Genomic DNA, 12,502 nt, shown 5'->3' on the forward strand with positions numbered 1-12,502 from the left:
TGGCCAACGAGATAGAGCATCTGCTATAATGTTGGATTCTCCTTTAATGTGCATAATATCAAAATCATACTCTTGTAGTGATGCATGCCAGCGTGCAAGACGTAAATGTAGTAACTTGCATGATAGCAGGAAAGAAAGAGCTTGATGATCAGCATAAATCTTAGTACGTTTTCCCCATAGAAAGTACCGAAACTTGCGAAATGCGCATACTATGGTAAGTGTTTCACGCTCGGCCACTGAATATGACTTTTCGCATTCAGTGAGTGTGCGGCTAGCAAAAGTGATAGATTTGATGACTGTTCATTTTCTACATGAATTTGGAATAAAAATGCTCTGAGCCTGTAGGAACTTGCATCTGTTACTAGGCAAAAGTCTGACGTCATGTCCATTTCCAAATATTATTTCTTTTGAGTAAAGATAGAAGATGTGGACTGTTAAGAAGGTGGTAGGGTACAAATTTCCTGAAGAATGAAGATGGACCAAAAAAGGCTTTGAGTTGTTTACCATTCTGTGGGGCTGGAAAATTCTTAATTGCATCAATTTTTCTTGAGTCTGGATAAATGCCTTCAGTTGATATGATGTGACCAAGGAATTTGATTTCTCTACTCCCTAATTTCGCATTTGATAAATTGATGGTGACACCTGCGTCAGAAAATTTAGTCAGAAGTTGGTTCAAAAGATTAACATGTTCTTCCCAAGTAGTGGTGGCAATGACAATGTCATCAACATAAACTGTGATTTGCGATAACAATTTTGGTCCAAGAACAGCATCTAAGGCTTCAATAAATACTCCGGCACTCACTCATAGACCAAAGGGTAGAACACAAAATTGATAACTACGTCCCTCACATAGGAATGCAGTGTATTTACGGGTGTTTTTATGGAGGTTCACCTGCCAAAGCGATGAGCGGAGGTCGATATTGGTTAAATACTGTACTTTATGAAATTTTAAAAGTTGTTCTTCCAAATTTATAGGTCGTGTGTTGATTGGGATTATGACTTTGTTAATTTCTCGTGCGTCCAGCACTAACGTTACACTACCATCCTCTTTATTAACTGCTAGGATCGGACTGCAATATGGTGAATGTTACCTTTCAATGATTCCCCAAGCTTGCATTCTTTCAATCTCTTTCAAAACTGCGGGTTTCTTTGACCAAGGAATATTATAATATGTTCTACAGTATGTTTTGTGTGGTTTAACATCCATCTCATAAGTATAGCCTCTAATAATTTCAGGTTCATCCACAAATACCTCAGCAAATTGCTGCAAAACTTCAAGTAATTCAAGTTGTTGTTCTTTCGTCAGATATTCAGATTCTGTGCATGTCTCATATAAATAATTAGGATTAATACCCTGAGATACAGCTTCGTTAAAAGTTAGGTCACATATGTTTGTTGCTGGTGGATACACAAAATGTAACTGTTCAAACTTACCTTGTTTACTGTTTAAGTTTTTACCCTGTGTTAACTCTGTGTCAGTTGTTGTTGGTTTACGGTTAAATGACATTTCCCTCTTCCTAAATCTATGATTGCTTGACATTCATTCAAAAAGTCAATTCCTAATATGCAATGTATAACTAATTTGTCTACTACCAGAAAACTGTAATTGAGTGGTATATTTGAAAATGTAAAGTTAATGAGAGCTTGAAATTTCACGTTCTTTGATTTGTTACCGGTGGCACTTATAATGTGACAATTCTGTACTGGCAATGTTTGTATGTTCATTATTTCATTACTTCCACTTCATAACTACCAATCATAACTCGTGTTATAGCCTGAATAATCTTATTTGTTTTACTGGTACTATTAAAATCTACATCCTGATATAATTCTTTTTCTATTTTCTTACTGTCATCATATCGGAGAAAACAAATCGTCGGTTCCGTTGCGCTCTGCTCCCTATCGACCGTAACTCGAGCGCTTAGCTCGGTCTTCGTTCGTTTTCCGGCAAATTCGGCTGTTGCTGCGGGTTGGGTTCATTGCCCAACTCAATAATATTCACATTTCTGTCCCGTGTCACCCAAGTATCAGCTGTTTGGTTGTTGACATTACCTCGCGTCGCATTGGGAGTTCCGTTAGGTAGGAATTGAAGGTCGCTGTATTGCATGTGTCGTGGCGGTGGTCCATTGTGATTTCCCCATACATTGTTTCGCCCGTGACTGTAACTGGTATTGTCATTACTGTTATTCCTGCAATACGTGTTCTCTTTCTTCGGGTTGTAAATGTCTGGATTGTATACTTCTAGTTTTAAACTTTGCTGTTCTGTGATCGACTAGAATTCCTCAAGAAATGCTTGTTCAAACTGTTCAAATGATAAACATCGTCTTTTCATTGCTGCTCCCCACTTAGCTGTTCTTCCACGTAACAAATTTGTAACATATCGAATTTTATCAGCTTCTAACCAATGTCTCGGGAAAATACCGTCAAAAGAGTGGATGAAAACAATCGGATGCACTTTGTCTTTCTCATCACATGAAAATGTCTGAAAGTATCCATGTCGTACTAATGTTTCATCAGCTACTCCCGATGGTATTATGGGTACTGCATTTTGTGTCAGACTGTGCATAGTATGTGGTGATGACTGACAGTAATTATGATCTTGTGGTAGCATTCAAAATGGTTCATTGGGATTTGTATCTCGCATTGGTAATTCTATTTTCGGCTGTGTGCTGGGTCTAGCATTATTCGGATTCTCATTTGTGTTTTGGTTGCCTGTTATGGGTTTTGGTATCACTGACAAACTTGGTATTACATTTTCTTTAAGTTTACGTACCTCTTTCTGAATATTATCTGTTTCTCCATTTACTTGTACCTTTGCCTTATTTAAAATGATCTGTGTCATTGTCTCAAACTTCTCATCTAAATAATCATCACATAATTTGCATTCATGTACAAGTTTCTCTGCTAGAGTTGTGTCATTCTTTATAGATGATACATCTGCTCTGTCTTCAAGTTTTTCTAACTTTTCCTCTAAGGATTTCTGCTCCAATGTTACATCATTTAATCTGCCTGAAAGGTCTGTAATCGTCAGGTCTAAGTGTTCTTGGTTTGTTTTTACGGAATTATGTGACTGTCGTAATTCGTCAACTTGGGTACTGGTTTTCTGTTGTTCAAAAACTACTGTTAACAATTTCTCATTACATCGTTATAAGTCAGTTTTTGTGTCGTCACTGAATTCCACAAATACCTTTTCTTGTCTCGTAACCTTGTCTGATAAGTCAGTAAATTTCCTTCCAAGACTACTGGTGGTTTCTGTCAAGTCGGAAATTAGTCTCGATTGTTTTTCAAAATTTTGTTTTATGTCCCGTGTCAGTTCATCGAATTTAGTGTCAAATTTCCCAATGTCACGTTTTAAATTGTCATTTTTCTCGTCTAAAGCGTCAAATATTTTGTCTAAAGTGTCAAATTTTCTGTTTTGGTCACCAAGTAACTTCAGAATCTGGTTGAGCATGTCAGAGTCCTGTGTCTTAGTTTCGTCATTTTTTCGTGTCTGATTAATGTCTGGTTCTGAAGTTGACGTTGTCAACGTCGCGTTTTGTCGCTTAGTACTCACTCTCCATTCGTCTGTATATCTGTTTCAATATAGGGGGTTGTTGTCTTAATCGATCCGGTAAAATTATGTCTTGAACATCCTCACAATTAAGTTCAATATTCATTTGACTGTCGGACATGTTTTGCAATGTATCACTTTCACTAAGCTCGTCCACGGAAACAATTTCTACGCATCTATCGTCCATCTTGCGTTTTTTGTAATTCATTGCAAATAAAAATTTTCAATAGGAAAAAAAAATTTAAAATATGATATGTTGAAATCCGAAATTTGTCTTATGGAAATGGATATTTCTATATGATTTTTAATTAGAAATTGAATTATTAAATTGGTACTGAAATTTCCCTCTCACAAATAAATGACTGTGAATATGCCCTTCACTTATCATTTGCAATAATAGTAAATCAATTTTAACTACAATTTGGGAAAATAATTTCGAAATAAATTGATCGGAATAAAGGAGGTAAAGATGGCTGCTTGAAACTGGAAAAAAATGTAAATTTCTATATTCACCAATTTTTTTTTTGTTCTTCAGTCATATGTTGCAAATGTAGCGTCAGATATAAAGTTTTAAATCCAAAATTTTTCTTTCGCGTCCGTGCCAATTATTTTATGGAACGTTATATTTTTCCTTTTTAATAAAGTAATTTCCTCAGCATCAAAATGAAAATTAACACGAATTAGTAACAGGGCAAATAATATTGTTGTAAATTTCATGCACGTAACATTACAATTGAAATGAATGAGAATTAGTCCAAATTCAATTTCTGATGCTATTAAGTGATTAAAATTAGATAAAATATCCAACATCTATAATAATTGCACTTGTATCAAATCCGGAGATTTAAGTCCTGTCACCAGGACGCCAATTGTAGTGTTTCCTTTCCTCAGGGTTCTACAGTGAAAATACAAAATAGAAAATCTGATTGGGTTTTGAATTTTGATGGAATAAGTTACGGATAAGGCGGACTTCGTATTATTGATTGAGATAGTGCTGTAATTTGACCATGCATGGCAGACCGGGTCGGCAACACTGCAAAAAGCGACTGTACGGAAATAGCATCAGAAACTAGTTGAAATTTACCCTATAATCTTGTTAGAAACGCAGTACTACTTACAATATAGTCTTCATGGCTCTCCTCCTAATTCTCTTGTAGGACGACCCGTCTTTCACTTTTCTCCGTCTGTTGAAAACGTCTTCAAGTTGTCACTGTCAGGATCTATTTACGAATTTGACGATATCCATTTCGAATCACTATTGAAACAACTTCGTTTCAATATGTAATTTTAATTTCCACCCAAAAGCATATTTAACACAGCGCCGAAAAATACACGTCTTTCGTATGAAGACAAGAGAAAGAGAGAGTAATCAATTAGTTGTTAAAAACAAACACCTACGCAAAAGTAAAAAAAGAACACAATTATTTATAAAAATCGGTCGCTGGCGCAGTGCTCTTCTGCGTGCGCGATCGTAAATTATATCTTTGTATTGGCGGAGGCGCGGTAATCAAAGTACCGTCACATCCCCAAACACAAAAAAAAAAAAAAACTCACACGACCCGGACTAACAACAAAGTCGCACCAAAGGTAGGGCAACAGTTACTACATATCGATAACCGCTGCTGCCGCCACTAGCTTACAGGCAAGCTTGCCAAACCGAGTGGCACCAGTCAACACGAGAAGATGACAAACAACCGCAACCATACCAACTAAACAATACCGTCTGGCCTCCAACAGAGGACGGAAACCTACAAACAGCACCAACACGAGCCACAGCATGGCTCAACTTCCTCCTCTCAAGGACCAACCTGGGGTGTGTGTAAGGAGATCCAACTACAGGCCTAACTAAACTTAATTTGATTAAATCTATGAAGATAGTAACTGTTCTCGAAAGGACAGACACCATTGATGACCGTGCAGCTTCTCTAGAATAAATGATAATTAATTGAAACCCTCAGCTGCCGACAGGAGTTATTGATATACCTCCATGGGGACAGCTGAAAATGTGTGCCCCGAGGGGGACTCGAACCCGGGATCTCCTGCTTACATGGCAACGCTCTATCGATGTGCGCCACCGAGGACACAGATGAATAGCGCGTTTGCCATGTAAGCAAGAGATACCGGGTTCGAGTCCCGGTCAGGGCACACATTTTCACCTGTCCCCATCCAGGTATATCAACAACACCTGTCAGCAGCTGAGAGTTTCAATTAATTATCATTTAATTTGATTAAGGTTGACCCCGTATTGCTTACCGGTACGGTTGTCCTTAACCAGAAGATTAACTGGGCCTAAAATCCGCATAATCGGACCCAGAAAATGGGGAGGAAACTCACCCAAGGTTGCCTAGATACATCTCCCTCCCAGGAAAATTACGGACATACACCTGATCTCCCCGCTTACTCCTGAAGCCTCGCCAATTACGGTTATAACGACCAGCTTGTCTATTGTGGGCCCTGAGAATATTGCGCATCGCGCGATTCCAGTTTCCTTTGACGACCTGAGGGGTTATCTCCGTACGGATAGTATCTTGAATCCCCCATAAGTTCGAAAGGAGGGAATTAACAGGATAAGCAAACGCCAAGGAAACCGGAGTAGCCTTCAAAGCGTCATGGCTGGCGGTATTGAACGCAAAGCTAAGGCAGACTAGAATCCCACTTACTGGCAGACTTCTGATGAAGATAATCAGTGCGGATTACGACTGACCCTTCCCGCAAAGGACCCCTGCGCGGTAAGGTGCCCACATAATCAATACAGAGTTTGTCAATGGAGCATGATTCACGTTCAGAACTAAGGAACCCCTGTTGAAGAACTTTATTCGGTCTGGCCGCACGACACAACTGACGCCGTGAAACCATTTCTCTAACGTCTCAGTGAGTAGACGGCAAAGTCAGATGCTCCTTAAACTCCTGCAAGGTCTTATAGGTACCTAAATGACCTCCAATCAACGAGTTGTGAAAATAATGGAAAGTGGTGTGCACTAGCGTGCCTGGAAGACAGATCTTAACCTCCTTGGTACGTTCCACTCTTTTACACAAAATGCATTTCCTGATAATGTATTCATTCAAACGATCCCCCACCAAAAGCCCTTTCTTAACGGGTCCCCAAGTAGGGTCCTGATCCTGATGGTCGGCAATGTCACTAAACAAATGAGTAATATCGGCTAACACGACACAACTAAGATTGCCTTCCGAAACTTCTCGGGCGCCCTCACTAGATGGTTGTTCAGTAAACACACAGCTGAGGACGTCCGAAAGCACATTCTCAGTGCCTCTAATGTGCTTAACATCGAACTGAAACTCCGAAATGCATACCGCCCACCTCGCGATACGGCCAGTTTTACGCGGCACCCAGATTAAGGCTTGATTGTCGGTGTCGAGCTAAAATACTCTGTGTTCGAGATAAAACCGGTACTTATCCAGTGCGAACAAGACGGCCAATGCTTCACATTCGTAAACTGAATATTTAAACTCGGCGCTTGCTAACGGCTGCCTTTGACCCTAGAACTGCCACTAGCCGACAGGCAAGCTTGCCAAAGCGAGTGGCGCCAGTCAACACGAGAAGAAGACAAACAACCGCAACGATGCCAACTGAATGATACTGTCTGACCTCCAACAGAGGGCGGGAACCTACAAACAGCACGAACGCAAGCCGCAGCACGGCTCAGTCAGAGCACTAACTTTTATCATACTCCTTTCAAACATAAAGCACTTAAAAAGATACAGTAAATTCAACTACGTTATATAACTTGTAGGTCATGACTTTTAATTCTGACGTGATTGACACTTTCTAATTTCTCGTTTTATGTCACATTACATCTGTACTTCGTCTGTATGAAAACACTATTGACTAGTGTTAGGTGCTTGCATTTGTTTTCATGTCGCAGAAATAATAAAAAATTTACACAACTTAGGTAATAAGACAAAGAGATTACACACGTAATTTCATTTATCATTGAGAGTTAGAGAATGTATGGGTTTGATGATTGAGACCAAATGAATGACAGAGCACATGTAAATCAATGCGCAGAGTTCATACTCCACGACACTGTAGACGATTAGAGACATCAGGCATCTCTGACTTCAGGATATGATGTGAATGGGTACATTTCTTTGCTGCAAGGCTTTTCAACTGCATATCAAATGTACACCATAGGTCTGTGATGTAGCAATGACCACTGTGTCTAACATAATTCATACTCCTCACAACAATGTTTACCTGTATCCTTTTTTTTTTTTTCTCTGAGCACTATGGGACTCAACATCTTAGGTCATAAGTCCCCTAGAACTTAGAACTACTTAAACCTAACTAACCTAAGGACATCACACACACCTATGCCCGAGGCAGCATTCGAACCTGCGACCGTAGCAGCCTCGCGGTTCCGGACTGCAGCGCCAGAACCGCACGGCCACCGCGGCCGGCTTTACCTGTATTCCTGCTGGATTACAGCTTCATGTGGATGAATGACCCCTGGAGTGAATGAGGTCAAGCTAGGATGTGTTTTAGCCATGGGCAATCCTGATTGACAAAGTTACCTATTTCACATATATATCGGTTATCAGGATAAGATTCTCCTACTATTTCAATGATTTCCTCTGGTTCGTGTCACACTAAACACTACTGAAGTGCCGGCCGGAGTGGCTGAGCTGTTCTAGGCGCTACAGTCTGGAACCGCGCTACCGCTACGTCACAGGTTCGAATCCTGCCTCGGGCATGCATGTGTGATGTCCTTAGGTTAGTTAGGTTTAAGTAGTTCTAAGTTATAGGGGACTGATGACCTCAGAAGTTAAGTCCCATAGTGCTCATAGCCATTTAGACCATTTAGACTACTGAAGTGAGACACTACCCATACAAAAATCAACGGCAGAACAATGCCGTGATACTAGCCGCAGCGCCAGCAGAAGCCAGAGATTGGGCGACAGACGAAAGGAACACGTCCACACAATGGAGTCGTAAGCAGGGCATTGTGTGCAGAGCCACGCGTAATAAAAATTCACATGTTTTCGTGTTTGCCGATAGTACAAATGGGACAGTGAACCACTTCCTTCGGCTGCCTCTGTTGTATAAGAAAACTCCGGCATCTGAGAAACGTCTAGAGATAGAATCTTTATTACACCTCATAGCTAGGACTAACAAGCTCCAAGGCACAGGCGATTTAGAAAAAGGTCATTGAGACTGTATCTGTTCGCTGTTGTCGTGGAAAGAGACAGGACTTCGGAAAAATCGTCTCTTCCCCCTCTGCCACAACTTAAAAAAGCCAGTAATTGGCGGTTTCCTTTATTCAGAGACGCAGGTTTCTTAACTTTTTCCCAGGTTCGACATGAGTTTGTGCTGTCATGTAGGAGGGGAGATTTAGCGCCTCTAGAGCTTTGTGATTGGCTTAAGACGGGATGAAGGCGGTGTCGTTCATGCACTTTGCGGGAAAGATTCTTTTGCTGTGGCTCCTGAACCTTCAATACGTGCATAACGAAGTACTCGAGATATTTGGTAGATATGCAGTATAACTACTGCACTATCGAACTTGATGGAGAAATACTTAACTTTAGAAATTCTCTTAAATATCTCTATTCTGATATGATCACCAACTAGTTTAATGAATTCACAGTGTCTTCGTGGATGTAGATAAGACACAACATAGCTGCCTGTTTGCTGGAATGCGTGAAGATGGTGATTTGCATCTGGCTTATATCTGGGAAGGAGCCTTCTACAAAGATGTGAGCGACCGCCCAAGGGTAAGGATTGTCTAGGTATAAACAGTAAAAAATCAAGAATTCTTGTTAGTATAATTTCCCGTCTCCCAAATGACATGTTCTTGTAACTGAACAATATCATCGACTGTTTCACATCCTCCAGTCGCATTTCAAGCTCTTTTCAGTTTTCAAATACTCCCACATGATAGCAACATTTTCAATAATCTAACACGCTGGCGCTCACCTTCTTCCATGTTTCAAAACCGTGTGGCTCTTCAAAGGACTTCTCGATTAAGTTATTATTTTCCTAAAGTAGCTTGCAAGGAAAGCAATATATACTATATTTCACACGAGAATACAACAACGATGTTCTTAAAACTTTCTCTCCATTTCCTAACTTCATATAAAACCAATCATAAGAAAATGATCTGTCAGTATTACCTGTTGGGAAAAATGGATCTTTATTCTGTAGTTCACTGTTCTCTCTCTTAACAAGTTTATTTTTCAAAGCCTGTCTCACATTCTCTACCCAATAAACAATAACAGTGAAATTAATTTGCTCCTTACTTCTGCTCTAGAGAGTCAACAGTTCACTGACTCTGTATAATACAAACATGTATATTTGGCGTACTTATAGATCTGGTGCTATCAGATATTTCTAAATAATTCCGGTTGGATTAGGAAGCTGTTCCGGTTCCGTTTTTCGTCTTTTCCTGCTCTGGGTGTCATGTTCCTTTCCTAAGAACATTATGGATGTGATAAATTCTGAAAAAATATTAAGTAATTGTAAGAAATTCAGATAAACAACTAGCAAATGCACATAACCAATAGGTAACTAGAGCAGAAACCTTTAGCCAACATATTGGCACTACTGAAGACTAGAAGTAAAGCAAGGTGTAATAACGGGCGGCACAAATGTACAAGTTAGGAGAGGAATGGCTAACTGGACAGGACATGCACAAATACGTCCTATAACTAGCCAGAAATAACTGCTACGAGGAATACTAAGTGACGTATTCACGTTAATACAGCTTATTTCCTTAGAATATTTACATTTACAGTCTATATTCAATTGAAAAATATTATCTCTTTACAGATACGGACAAATTATGAGCAAAAATCTTGCTTGGGATAGCTCAGATACCGCTCTCAGGCAAACAAGGGTTAAGTCCAACCTCAATAGCTACTGATCAATAAGGAAAACTCGCTAAAACTATTTTGGGAAAAGCAAACGCTGGCAAAGAGAAAGCTGCTCTTGTCTATAAATTAACTTTCTTGATGACGTTCCTTAATGTAGAAAAATTATTTACCTACGTGTTGTATACAAAGGCTACTTTTTTCTAATGTCTTTTCGGCCCTGACTTTGGGTGCTTAGGAGTGCATTTACTGTCGAAAACAAACACACTACTGCAATTATGAAACAAGAGAGAGCATTTGTCTTGTGCATGTGTCACCAGTGAAGGAAGGTCACTCCAAGCAGTCGAAGATCTCACGCTCCGCCTTTTCGAGGGCGTGAATGCCCCAACTCCCACGACCGAACATCTAAAATAATAACTGGTAAAAAATAACAATTCAGCAAAATATCATGATTCGGACTATAATGAAGTCCTGTAGTAATTTATTTTATGATAAAAATTATGCCATAGAACTTTTTTCGACGGTAAAATGTTTTGCGCCCATCTACACTCCCCCCCCCCCCCCCCCCCCACCCACCACGCCACCACGGTATGGCGCAGTCTTAACACCACAACTGGAGACAACGGTATAGACGTAAGGAGGGAACTGTGATACCTTGGAAGCAAAATTAAAAATGGCACAACATGAAAGGACATAAGAGACAGACTAGCACAGGTTGACAGAATTCCTCTACAAACGAATGCTACTGCTAGCAAATGTAGGCTTTAATGAGAGCAAGAAATTTGTGAGACTATACGTGCCCTATATAGTATTAACTGGAAGCAAATTATGGACGATGGGAAAATCTTACAAGAGGGAAATCAAAGCGTAAGAAAAGTAGTGTTAGAGGTACATGGTGAAATTTAATTGTACCATTACAATAATAAACGTGGAGGTATTTCGCAGTTTCGTCAACGAAAGGAACGTGTACAAAGTACTAACTAGAAAAAGGGAGAGGACGTTAGGACTTGTGTTACAAGATGACGTGCCTGAAAGAGCTGCAGGGGAGATATTTGTAGTGTATGACAGAGATTGAAATATTTATAAGGTGGTTATCATTGAACTGACTGTATTCTGAGTGCTGCAGTGTGGACCGTATACATCGCAGGATTCTGAATAATCGCAGTCATCTTCATCAATCGATGAGCTAGTGGACGATACTGACAAAAATAATAGTGACACTTTCTGTCACCAGGGTAAAATATGGCGCTGTAAGCAGTCACGATGTGAAAATGTTTCTATTCTGACGTCAGCATAATCTTTGTCGCTTGGTGATGCTGTTGATTTCTATTGTGAAATGATACTTGGTCGAAAGGGTTAAGATATGGTTGGACTTGGTACAACACGCAGTGGATATTGAGAAGAAAGACGGTGCTGGTAAAGATCTTTTATCACAATGACAGCAGTAGCAGCGCTGCATGCGGGAATATTGCTGACAGAAACATATTTCCAGGTGCCCTATGTCAATAAAACGGCTAAAGAATACGTTCAAGACATTTGAAGAAACAGGTGAAATAGTTAGTGCAGCAGGAAGAGAGAGGAGGCCCATTCGTGAAATTTCACAGCAAACATAAACATAGCCAAAGCCTTGCAGACAAACAAAAATTACACGTAGCGAAATGTAGTGTGAGGAGGGCTATACCAGAGGCGTTAAGTGAATTCGAAAGTAAAGTTATATGTAATGACTTGGTAGAAAATCCTAAGAAATTTTAAGAAATTTTGGTCTTATGTCAAAGCGGTAGGTGGATCAAAACAAAATGTCCAGACACTCTGTGACCAAAATGGTACTGAAACAGAGGATGACAGACTAAAGGCCGAAATATTAAATGCCTTTTTCCAAAGCTGTTTCACACCGGAAGACTGCACTGTAGTTCCTTCTCTAGATTGTCGCACAGATGACAAAATGGATGACAGATGGATAGAAAAACAATTAAAATCGCTCAAAAGAGGAAAGGTCACTGGACCTGATGGGATACCAGTTCGATTTTACACAGAGTACCCGAAGGAACTTGCCCCCCTTCTTCCAGTGGTGTACCGTAGGTCTCTAGAAGAGAGTAGCGTTCCAAAAGATTGGAAAAGGGCGCAGGT

The sequence above is a fragment of the Schistocerca piceifrons genome, chromosome 5 (assembly GCF_021461385.2).
Source record: "Schistocerca piceifrons isolate TAMUIC-IGC-003096 chromosome 5, iqSchPice1.1, whole genome shotgun sequence".
Taxonomy (NCBI): Eukaryota; Metazoa; Arthropoda; class Insecta; order Orthoptera; family Acrididae; genus Schistocerca; species Schistocerca piceifrons.